Raw genomic sequence first — 12,119 nt, forward strand, 5'->3', positions numbered from 1 at the left:
GCCCATATCTCTTGGACCTGTTTGGGTCAGACTCGTCCATGGTACCTGGTGGTCCTGGGATCCCTTCAAACGCACGTCTCTTGGTGGGATCAGGTATGACGGTCGGACCATCATATGGTGGCCGAAACCTCTCTGGGATTGGAGGTGTGAATCTCATCCGATAGACATCAAACATAGAACTAAGGCGATACACCTCATGGACATAGGTGAACCAAGTCAGACGTGCATATGCAGGACTTGATTGAAAAGCTTTCATCTTCCAAAAAATACCATATCGCTTCATCCTGTATGCCTGAAACTAAGAAAATATTAATAAGTAATATAATTTTTTATCATATTTACCATCTCATTCAAAAAGACGTATTCGTCATTGAAAATTCTAACACTAAAGTAAATCGTCTCCGAAATTACAATTTATTAGTACTTTGATTTTATTTGATGAGATTGTATAAAATTTAAAAGTTTTGTTTTTAAGATATAATTTTTTCATTTATATATCTTTCCAAAATCTTATTTTACATTCATTTTCCATGTATTCTAATTTTTTTTCAAATAATATCTTTTAACTAGTTACATATTTTGACACCTTTAATTAAGTAAAAAATGTTACTTGCTTACATTACATTAAATAAATACATGGTAATTATTTTTCTTTTTTAACATATATATTATGCACATTGTAATAAGTTGAAAATTTTATAGAGTCTTTATTTAAAGTGAGTTCTATGGTACTTTTTATTATGATGCCTAAATTACCTAATTTATTTTTAAAGATAAAAAATAAAATATTTAAAACAAAAAATAAATTATTTAAAATATATTAAATATTATTTATTTATCTTTTTTAATAATTTAAGCATAATATTAAAAACACCATAATATATTAATATTCACCTAATAAGTTATAATAAATGCTTTTAGTCAAATGATATATACAGGCGTCCACTTCCACGTGCCATCCCTTCACCTGTTCCCTCCACCATATTAGTCAATGATATTGCAGAAATTAATGTGTAATAGATGGGTAATAATATTTAAAATAAAGAGTAAATCAGATGATTAATATTATACTAATATTTTAAAATAAAATAAATTATATGTATGTATGATGACCAAATATTTTTATACAATATATAATTTGATAAATAATTAAAATACTATATTAATTAAATTATCATTTAATTTGTGAAATTAAGTATAAAATTTATGCTTTGATGTAGGAGTGTTTATGGATTGGATCTGATCTGGTGTTTATCCGAATCCGATTCTAAAACTGGGGATATGGATCCAATCCGCAAGGCTATCGGATCGGATCCGATTGCACACTAATAGGATCTGATTGCGGATTTTATGTTGGTATACGCATATCCACAAAAATAAACAAATAAATAAGTAATTATTTTTTCAAAAATGCTATTTGTATACTCAACCACCAATATATTTGTGTATAAATAATGCATGTGTAATTTATTTTCAATGTGTATTTGTATTCCAACATGTATTTTACACCGGTGGCTAGGGTTGGCAATAGGTAGGGTAGGGTTTGGACTCTACCCTAACCCTACCCGCGGGTTGAAAACCTTTTTAAAATTCTACCCTACCCTATCTGTGGGTTGAGAATTTCTCAACCCCGCACCCTAAAATTCTAAACCCTACCCTACTCAACCCTACCCGCAGAAAAATAAAAAAATTTCAAGCAAATATAAAATTCAACCATTTCAAATTTCATATATATTAATAAAATAGAAAATAAAAAACTAAGTTCAAATTAAAATTAAAAATAATAAAATATTAAAGAAATCTAATATAAAATTACAAATAATATGATCATTAACTAGTTTAGTAGTTATTTTAAATTTTTATAAGAGAAAGATTATGGATTCAACACTCATTTTCTTCATTGCATATATAACTTTTACATATATATTATATAATATATTAGAGGTGCGGGTAGGGTAGGGTAGGGTATACCCTGAACCCGTACCCTACCCTATCCTCAGCGGGTAGGGTAGACAACCCTACCCGAACGGGTTGGTCCGGATTGAGTACCCGCGGATAGGTATAGATTACCAGCCCTACTAGTGGCTGACTTTGGTGGCTGATTTTAGTGTACACGTAGCATAACTCTTATTTTTTTATGTTTTATTTTAATTAATAATTATCATATATCTTGTATTATTTTAATTTTATTATTTAAAAAAGTATGTTTAATATTATTTTAAGAATAAATATATTTAAAAGAGTAGAAAAAAAGAATTTTATTGATAGTTTTGAATAAAAATAAATTTTAAAAAATATTTTTGTGTTTTGTAGTTATATCCAATATTCAATTTCGATGAGCAAATATGTGAATCAGATTCAAGTTTAAAAACTGCTCTGATGATTTTAGTACGGATCAGATGAGATTTTCACCATATCCGATCCAATCCGCGTTCACTCCTACTTTGACTAAGTTAAGTTAGAAGTGTTCTTTAAGATTGACTTGAACTTTCAGTTCAGTAGTAATGAGGATGAGTCAAATCGAAGTAATGCAGAAGAGTATTGTGGTATGTCTTTTTCGAGTGGGGACGACGACGAAGACGCCGTTGGAAATGGCTCTGAGATGGGTGAATTGGGTGACGAAGTCTGCGGAAATGGTGTCGGCTGGATTTTTGTTAGGGTATGGAAAAGTTTGCAGTTGAAATTGATGAATTAATTTTTAATGAAATCTTTATAAGTAGTGTAAAATTTTATAATGGAGGTGTAATCAGCAGTGATATGAGTGTTTTATTTGGGGTACTTAGGGCATAGTGTTTAAAATTAAAAGTTTTTTTTTTCAAAATCAAGTGAAGATGTTAAATTGTTGAAGTTGAATGAAAATAGAGTGAAAAAATGTCTTGCTAGAGGAAAGAGATGGGTGAAGGAAAATGAAATCAAGTATCTAACTGAAAGTGAAGCAGAAAAGGTTGTGAAAAATAGGATGTTTTCAAATTGAAGTATTTTTGCTTTGTTTTATGATGTTTTAAAACTTTAAAAAAAATTCTCATATTTTTTATATGTTACTTGAACTACTATTTCATACAAATAATGTCTCTTATCAATTATATTTGATGTAAAATATTTAATTTATATAAAATTATATCATATATTAATATATGTATAACTAAATTCTTTAAACAATATAAAAGAAATAAAAATGAAAGTAGTTTTATATCTCTCACTCAATTAAAAAGTTTATTTTTGTTATAATATTCATGACATAAAAAAAATTTATTTTTCTGTCTCCCTTCTTCTAGAAAATTAATTTACACACGCGCGCACATACACACCCGACATCATTATTAATTAAAAAACAACCCATGATCATTATTAATTAAGAAACAAGATTCTTATCAAAATTCACAACTTTTAAAGAAATTAATCGAGATAATTCAATTCGGTTTAAATAATAACTATTTCAATGTCTCATCTCATTTTATTATAAAATTAATATCATAAAAAATTGTTAAATTAAAAGACTCATTCCCTCGAAAAGTATATACTTTCATTCCAACTTCATTCAAAAACTAAATTATCGATATATTTTTTTCTGAAGCATATGTAAATTCAATTGCATTACACATATAATAAAATAAAAGAAATCATATATAAAAGTATATTTAACACTTTTTATAAAAAAATTGATCTTACTTGTTATTAAATAAATGTAAAAAATATTTTTATCCGATACTTATGTAACTGAAAAAAGATTTAAAAAAATCGATAAAATGAAAATAAAAAATTACCTAATTTTGTTTGAAAAGCTTATTAGTGTAAGGTTAAAATCCTTGAAGGCCTATTTGTTTCTGTTTTCAAATAAGCCCTATAAATTTCCATTACCAAAAGGATGACACTGTTGTAATGCAAATTGTAGAATGTAGAGTGAGAGAAAGACACACATCATCATCGTTTCTGATCCCCCCGTCCCTCACGGCCTCACCCTTCAATCTCTATACTCAAAACACACACTTCTCATTTCTCATTTCTCATTTCTCCTTCGTTAACGCACCCTTTTATAACTCCATCATCCACATTACATTCCTCACTTCTCAGATCACCATTCTCCCTGACAAGAACAAACAAAAACAAACACTAGAGTTTCTCTCTTTTTCTTTTATTTGTTTGATTTTATTTCCGATCTTGTCCCATCACTGGAGCTGTTGAAACGCGGTCGTTTCGGGGCCATCGCTGCTGAGTTTGAGATTGGAAATGGTGGGAGGAGGGAGCAAGAGGGAGGAGGCGCTGGTCATAAACAGCCCCAACGTGTTCGCAGCGCTCGGAAGCCTCAAGAAGAAGAAGAAGCCTGAGATTCTGAGAAGGAACAGGCTTCATCCAAGGGGAGAGCCTCCTCGTCCTCTTCCACCGCCGCTTCCTCCGCCGCACAACAGCAGGAGAAAAGGGATGTTTTCTGGGCCCCGGCGCCACTCACGTCGAAGTCATGGGCTGACGTTGACGACGAGGATGATGACGATTGACGACTACTACGCCATCACCGCTCCACCTCAATCCATTTGGGGCGCTCCTGTTGCTGCTGCAGCTGAATCTGAGGCCCATGCTGAGGTGAACATAAAACTTTGAGCATTATTTCTTTTTTTAATTGGATTATTCTATTTATGTGTGTTGGATCACTACTGCTGAAACTTGATATGCAATGGCTTGAATCGTTTATTTTTTAACTATGGATGGTGATGATCGTTGGCTTGATGCAGAGTGTGTAATTTTTTTCTTTTATTATTGTGTTTTTTATTTTTGAATCCGTTAGTCCTGTGGCATGGATAGCGACTAGACTTGGAAAAGGTGGATTAGTTGAGCTGTTCATGTTCTCACATTTATTTGCCGCGAGGTGAACCGAACTGGAATGGATGTTATTCAGTAGGTGTTTTGATTGTGTTGTCTGTGTTCTGTAAGTTGGATGTGTTAGGCAATGCTGTTTTGAAGGTTGGATTGGATGGGTTGATAATGGTGTCTTTGAGGAGAAAGAGTTGTGTTGAATGTTATTGCATGCATGATTGGAAAGAAAGCTGTGTTTCTTTTTATATCTTAAAGATATAATGTTGGATATTTTGTTTGATAATGAGGATCCTGGATTCTGGTCTTGTTCTGGATATCTAGCTCTGGGAAGGTATTTATGATCCTTGTTGAATTGTCATTTATGTGATTTGTGTTAATGGTCTAACATTCTGTAATCTGTATGCTTGGATTTGATGACGTTGTGCTTGTCGGTTTAATGATTTGGAATCTGATTAGATTAATATGCATTTGATGACTATTTATGGATTAAGTTAAAAAAAACTAATTTCAGTTAAAAATAATTTTTGATAAAATATATCCATATTTTTTTTAAAATAACTAGTTTTTTAAATAATAGAAAGAAGGAGACCATAAATCTTATTTATTCAAATATCATTTTTTTTATAAGTTTTATTATTAATTGAGGATAACAAAAAATTGTTCATTCGGCTCCGACAGGATTCATTCAAAAAAGGATCATATAGTTTAGGTAAGTTTTTTGTTTGAGTCTCATCATCATTCAAAGCAAATAAAAAAGAATTTCTTTCTTATAATTACAAAACATGTAAATAAAAAGGATTTGATCCAATGAACGATATCTCTATAAAGAAATATATAACAAAATATTACATTATAGATATGGAAGAAAATTTGCATAGAAAACATTTATATTGGATACTAATAAATAAAGAAATATTAAATCATTCCATACCGAATGAAGATTTTATTAAGGTATATACAAATAACCTGTGGTCATACCAATTGAATTCCTTTTTTTCAATTTAGATATAAAAAAAGATGTTGGTGAAAATATAAAATTTATTGGAAGAAAAAAAAATAGTTTTTAGATCATAAAAAAAAAATTGGAATTCGAGTTAGAGACTCGAAATCAAGCAAAAGCGGAAGACACGAGTGGGGTGGATTTGAAATCATCTCTTTCAACCCAAGAAAAAGATATTGAAGCAGAGTCTACAGCATCAGGATTGACCAGGAAAGAGGAAAAAAAATACAAGAACAGAATGGAAGTAGAAATAAATCTCTTATTAACAAAGTTTTTTATCTTTCAATTGAATTGGAAGGGTTCCTTAAATCACAGACAATAATGAATAATATCAAAATTTATTGTCTCCTGAATTCTGTTTTTGCGCTAGACGTCGTAGAGAATTAAGAATTCTAATTTGTTTCAATTCTAAGAATAGAAATAGTGCACATAGAAAAATAACATTTTATAATAAGGATAATAAAGTAAATAATTGCTGTAATGTTTTGGCTGAAAATAAGGATCTTGATAGAAAAAAAAACCTAATGAATTTTCATTTTTTTCTTTGGCCAAATTTTCGATTAGAGGATTTAGCTTGTATGAATCGTTATTGGTTTGACACCGATAATGGAAGCCGTTTCAGTATAGTAAGGATACATTTGTATGTACCCACGATTGAGAGGTCGTTAATCTATAATCTATATTTCTTTCTTCAATTTAGCGTAACATATCCGGTATACGGATATGAATGGATACACGCATAGATGCGCACACGTGTTAACTGTATTCTGAGGCCTTGATACTAATTCAATTATATATCCTTTAGATACAAAAAGGAATCGAAAAAATTGTCTTATCGTCTTATATCTACTTTTATCTATATAATTATATATATAATTAGTATTTTATTTTTTAAATCGACCATTTTTTTTACAAAAATATAGTATGATTTGACATCAGAATCGCAAAATGTTAAGGAAATTTAGATTATTGTATATACAAAATACCTAATTTTAAATTAGTATCATTACTATTACAGATCAAACAAGATATCTATAAAATATGGAAGGAGGAGAAGAACGCTTTTAATTTATGGTAAATATTTCTACCAGGATTTTCACAAGAAAAAAAAGAAAAAAACCCTGACTCGGTTGAATTTCAAGTATTAAATTTCATCAATAAGATACGAAAAACTTACCGCACATTTGGAATTGCACCAAAAAGATTATTTATCTCAAAGAGAGTTTTAAAATACTAGTTTTATTCAATAAAAATAATATAAATACTAGTTATTCAACAAGTTCGATTGATTGATACAAGTTGATTTTCTGTTACGATTAATCGAAGAAACAATAGCCGGTCCGATAGGCTTCAGCGGCTACAATGGCAATAATAAAAATAGAAAAAATATTTCTCTTTAATTGGTGACTATAAAAAAAATCAGAAAATGTTACAAAATTTATATTAACTGCATTCAGTATAAGTTCAATTCCTATTGGAAGCCCAAATGGAAGTTCGTTTACTTATGTTTTCTCATATGAACCTATTGTCTCCGTCGATGGGAGATCCTATTTCCGTACCGACTCAAGATATGCTTATTGGGCTTAATAGCGGGAATCGTGGAGGTATTAGTGCAAACAGGTATTAATAGCAGGAAAGCGATAGTGAGATGGAAGGCCTTGATGATGCCTTGATGATGCTGAGGATGAACATGAAAATGATTTAGAAGTGCCAGTAGAGCCTGAAACTGTTGTTAAGAAGCCTCGTGAACCTTCGTTGTCTACCAAGGAAACTGAAGAGTAACTTTCAAAGAAGGAATTGAAGAAAAAGGAGCTTGAAGCTGTTTTAGCAGAGCTAGGATTGCAAAAAGAACCCGGAAGCCAGGCTGACTCCCATGCTAATATGATGTTTTTGATCTTGTGAAAGAAAAAAAGAAAAAAGATATTATAATTATCTTAGTTCTTTCAAGGAGGTATCTATCTTTTCGGAATTTGTTATTGATTTAACCATGTTGGCTACAAGAATGCTATTTAAATATCTAAAGTATTAAGTTGAGGCTTGAACTTGCTCATGCAAACGTTCGCCAATACATTTGCAAGCCCTGCTAAGATGACTGATTATATAGAAATTTCTTACTTGGAATCTTTTACCTGTCCTGGAAAATTCAAATGCTGAGAAGAAGGTTGAGGATCGCAATGGTGAGTTAGAAAAGAAGGAGAATGCCACCAGTGAAAGCAAAAATGCAAAGAAGAAGAAGAAGGACAAATCTTCAAAGGAGCAGAAAGAATCGCAAAACCTGCCTGATTCTGTGGCTGATGGAAAGACAACTACGGAAACTGCTGGAACGGGGAAGGCAGAGGATGCACCTGTAACTGACGTGAAAGAGCGGCATAAGAAAGTTGCATCTGTGAAGAAGAAAAAATCAAGGAGATGGATGCTGCTGCTAGTGAGGCTGCTGCTAGGAGTGCAAGGCCTGCCGTGGCAAAGAGAAAAGATAAGGCGACTCACTACAATTAGCAGCCTGTGCGGTAAACAGGCTGACAAGTGGCAAAGTACTTGTATCTTCTCTTTGTGTATCCTTTTGTTTTGCCCTTTATATTTTCAGTCTTTCCATTATCATATATGGGCATATGCTCTTTGTTCATCTGCAAATGCAAAATAAACATCGATAGCGGAGATAAATTGACTATGAGCAAATTTATAATTTTACATGAGGAAAAATAGGAGTATATGAATCTTTCCCTCTGGTACTCTATGTGTACTTATCAAAGTTTTGAAACAAGAAGGTATAATCCATTTTTCTGTCCCATTTGTTTCATTGTATGCGCATCTCCGAAAAAATTCTTGATGATGTTCATCTGATGTATCGGATGCCGTTAGAATACATCAACGCTTTTTTTGAATTTGGGTTGCCTATAATTCTCTTCAGTCTTTCGGAATTTAAGAGAATTATAGCATGGTACAATGTGAGCGTATCATTCTTGTCAAATCAAAGTTCTTTTAAGATCTGATGATGTTGATATGGAGAATGAAGTTGAAATGAATGGGCAAGATGTAATACTTATAGTAAGTAGAGTAACAAATGCTACAATCTTATCTAACCTATTAATTGGTTGAAGACAGTATAAACGAGAAACAGAAAAATTATAGGAGAAAAGTTTAATTAATTATTTAAAGGAAAAAATATAAAATATAAAATTTTCTCTTAAATTTTGGCCAAAATTTTAAAATTACTCTTAAATTTTATTTTATTTCAATTTTATCCTTAAAGTTTTTAATTTGCATCAAGTATATCTCTAGTAATTTTTTGAAAAATTTAGAACTAATCATTAATAATGCATAATAACTATGTCCGATTCTTTTTTGTGATTCAACTATGTTTGATTTGCTTATGTTAAAGGTTGTTTTTGTGAAATTATTGTTAAATAAGTTTAAAAGTTTTTGAAAAATTAATCACCACTCACCTGGAGTATATATGATGCAAATTGAAAACTTTAAGAATAAAATTAAAACTAAATAAAATTTAGAGATATTTTTAATTTTTTAAAAAATTTTAAGGACAAAAAATATACTTTATTCTTGTTTAAAATACATCGTGTATTTTAAAATAGAAAGCACTAAATTGTTCATTTATAAATTAGCATGAATAAAAGTATCAAAATATAAACTTTTATTTTCTTAGTCAATTAATTTTGAGTTCAAATATTGAATTAAAAAAATAAAAACTATGATGTGAAGCGAATAAAACAGATAGTACCAAAATACAATGATACAGTATGTAGAAAATAAATTGAATACTAAAGATCATATTGATAGCACCAAAATTACTTAAAATTGACATAAGAAGTTCGACACAAAAAAATATTGAATCTTTCTAAAAAAATATCACAAACTCAATGAATTGAATAATTATCTCATATATAAAACAAAACATAAAAATCTACAAAATAACACCGAAATGTCTTCACTCTAACTTCAAAATTTTTAATTAAATGATGTGATAAAACTAAACTTATTTCATGAAGACTTGAGTTCATATTCACAAATTTTAATAGAAAAGAGAATAAGTGAAAAAATATGTAGATAATGTAGCGAAATTAAGTAGAACAAGTGCAAAAATTTGAAAGAGAATGAACAGTGGCATTTATGTATAAGAAGACGACGACATAAAATAACACATAAATTTTTAAAGAATAACAACGAAATGTCTTAGCTTTAACACCAAAATTTTCAACTAAAGGATGTGATGGCACTAAGAATTTATTTCATGAAGAAATGAGTTGCATATTTACAAATTTTAATAGAAAAAATAAGTGGAAAAAATAAGTAGATAACACAGCGACATTAAGCTGAACAAGTACAAAAAATCGAAAGAGAATGAACAGTGTTATTTACGTATAAGAAGAAGCCAACGATGACAATGATAATGATGACGACGATGGAGGAGGAGAAGGAAGAGGAAGAGAAATCAAATGAAAAAAGAAGGCGGAAGAGGAAGTAGTAACCACAACCATAATAACAAAAGAGAAAGATTAGAAAAATGGAGGAGGAGGACGAGAAGAATTAGAAGCAGCAGCAAGAGTGTGTAAGTGAGATGATGAAGAAGAACCATGATAAAAAAAAGTGCAATCACGGCAAGTGGCGCGTGATGTGAAAACCATTATAACAACTTAGTTGAACTTGAGCATGTAACTTATATGGAGTTGGTTGTAGAGCATTATTATTCAGTATATATACTCTTATTAATTTAATTTTGATGCACTGTCACTATAAAACAGTTTTTCATGTGCATCTAATCACGTAATGTCACATCATGAAAAACTACTATTTTCATTGATCGTAAGAATAGCCATCCAAAAAGATGAATGCGACTGTACAACTGTATAAAATATTTTACGTGGTTAGTGCATCAAAATTAAACTCTTACTCTTATATTTCTATGTCAAAAGTAAAAATATGGTATAATATTGAGCATTATACTGAGCTAAATTAAATTATTGTATGTGTTAAGTTGAACAAAATTACCTTATTTAACTCAATATTTATAATATCTAAATAAGAAACATATATAATTTTATGTATATAATCTTTATAATTATATATTTATTACATCTAATATTATATATTTATTTAAACAATAATTAATAAATATAAACAAAAGCCAAAAGAGACAAATTATGACTTCTTTTAATCCCCAATTTTAGTACTAAATGTTTTGGTATATAATTAAAAATGTATAGGATGAACTAGTACAAAGAAAGAAAAATGTAAGATAAGTGAATGATTTAGTAAAAGCATAAAATGAACAAAATTCATTTTGCATCTTACTAAATTTTTGAATAAGAGTTTTTAATTAAGAGCTCTTGCTTATATGTATTTTGTATAAAAAAAGTACAAACTTTTTAAATTACAAATAAATACTTTTTAAAGATAAATAATATAATAGACATAAATAAGTTACACACATTTTAAAGAATGCATAGTGAATAAAGATATTTTTTATTAGCATTAACTTAAAATTGTAAAATAGCATGGAGCATTACTCTCTCTCTTTCTTTCTTTTTTCCTTTTTAATTTAGTTTGAAGGAATTAATAATTGTATTAGTTCCAATGTTTAATATGAAATTTTGATTTGAAATCTGTAAATGATGGCACTCATCAACATAAACAACTGTCCTAGAAATAGTATACTATAAACACATTAAAAAATTCATATTTATGGCTAATTTTTTTTTGTTATGGATTGAAGAATTGTATAATCTATTGTTATGGATTGATTGTGTATTTTTTTATGGACATGGACCTTATTTTTTTTATTTAAAAGTGTAAATTAGAGAGTTTATTTTTGGGGTTAGGAAAAAACGGAAGTTCCAATATTAAATTTAAAGAATTCGAATTTTGAGTTATCACAAATCGAAGTCTCTAATTTGTGTTGGGTAAATTTTTTTTTTCATTTTGTACAAATCGGTTGATTAGTTTTGTATTAAAAAAAATTTGAAGATCCAAATTAATAAGTAGGTTTTGTGAATTAAAAAAAAATAAATTAGAAAAACTTAAATTTGAATCTCCTTTTTTCTCTAACTCTTCTTCTACACTCGGGATTACACACGGAACTCCAATAATGATAGAAAACACCACCGTTATATAAAAATGAAAAAGGCATACTTATAATAAATAAATAAATAAATTGAAGACAAATTGTAAGGACAAAGAATGACAACTATTTTTATTATTTGAATTATTAAATGTACAACGAAATCAAATTATCCACATTATTCTGGTGCGACAACGTTGGAGGAGCTCCTCGTTGTTAATCTTTTTTTATTCTATC

At 29.5% G+C, this 12,119-nt stretch overlaps 1 pseudogene; it reads left to right on the forward strand.

Moving 5' to 3' along the window:
• Nucleotides 4,326-8,320, forward strand: LOC107610888 (annotated as a pseudogene).

The sequence above is a fragment of the Arachis ipaensis genome, chromosome B08, assembly GCF_000816755.2.
Source record: "Arachis ipaensis cultivar K30076 chromosome B08, Araip1.1, whole genome shotgun sequence".
NCBI lineage: Eukaryota > Viridiplantae > Streptophyta > Magnoliopsida > Fabales > Fabaceae > Arachis > Arachis ipaensis.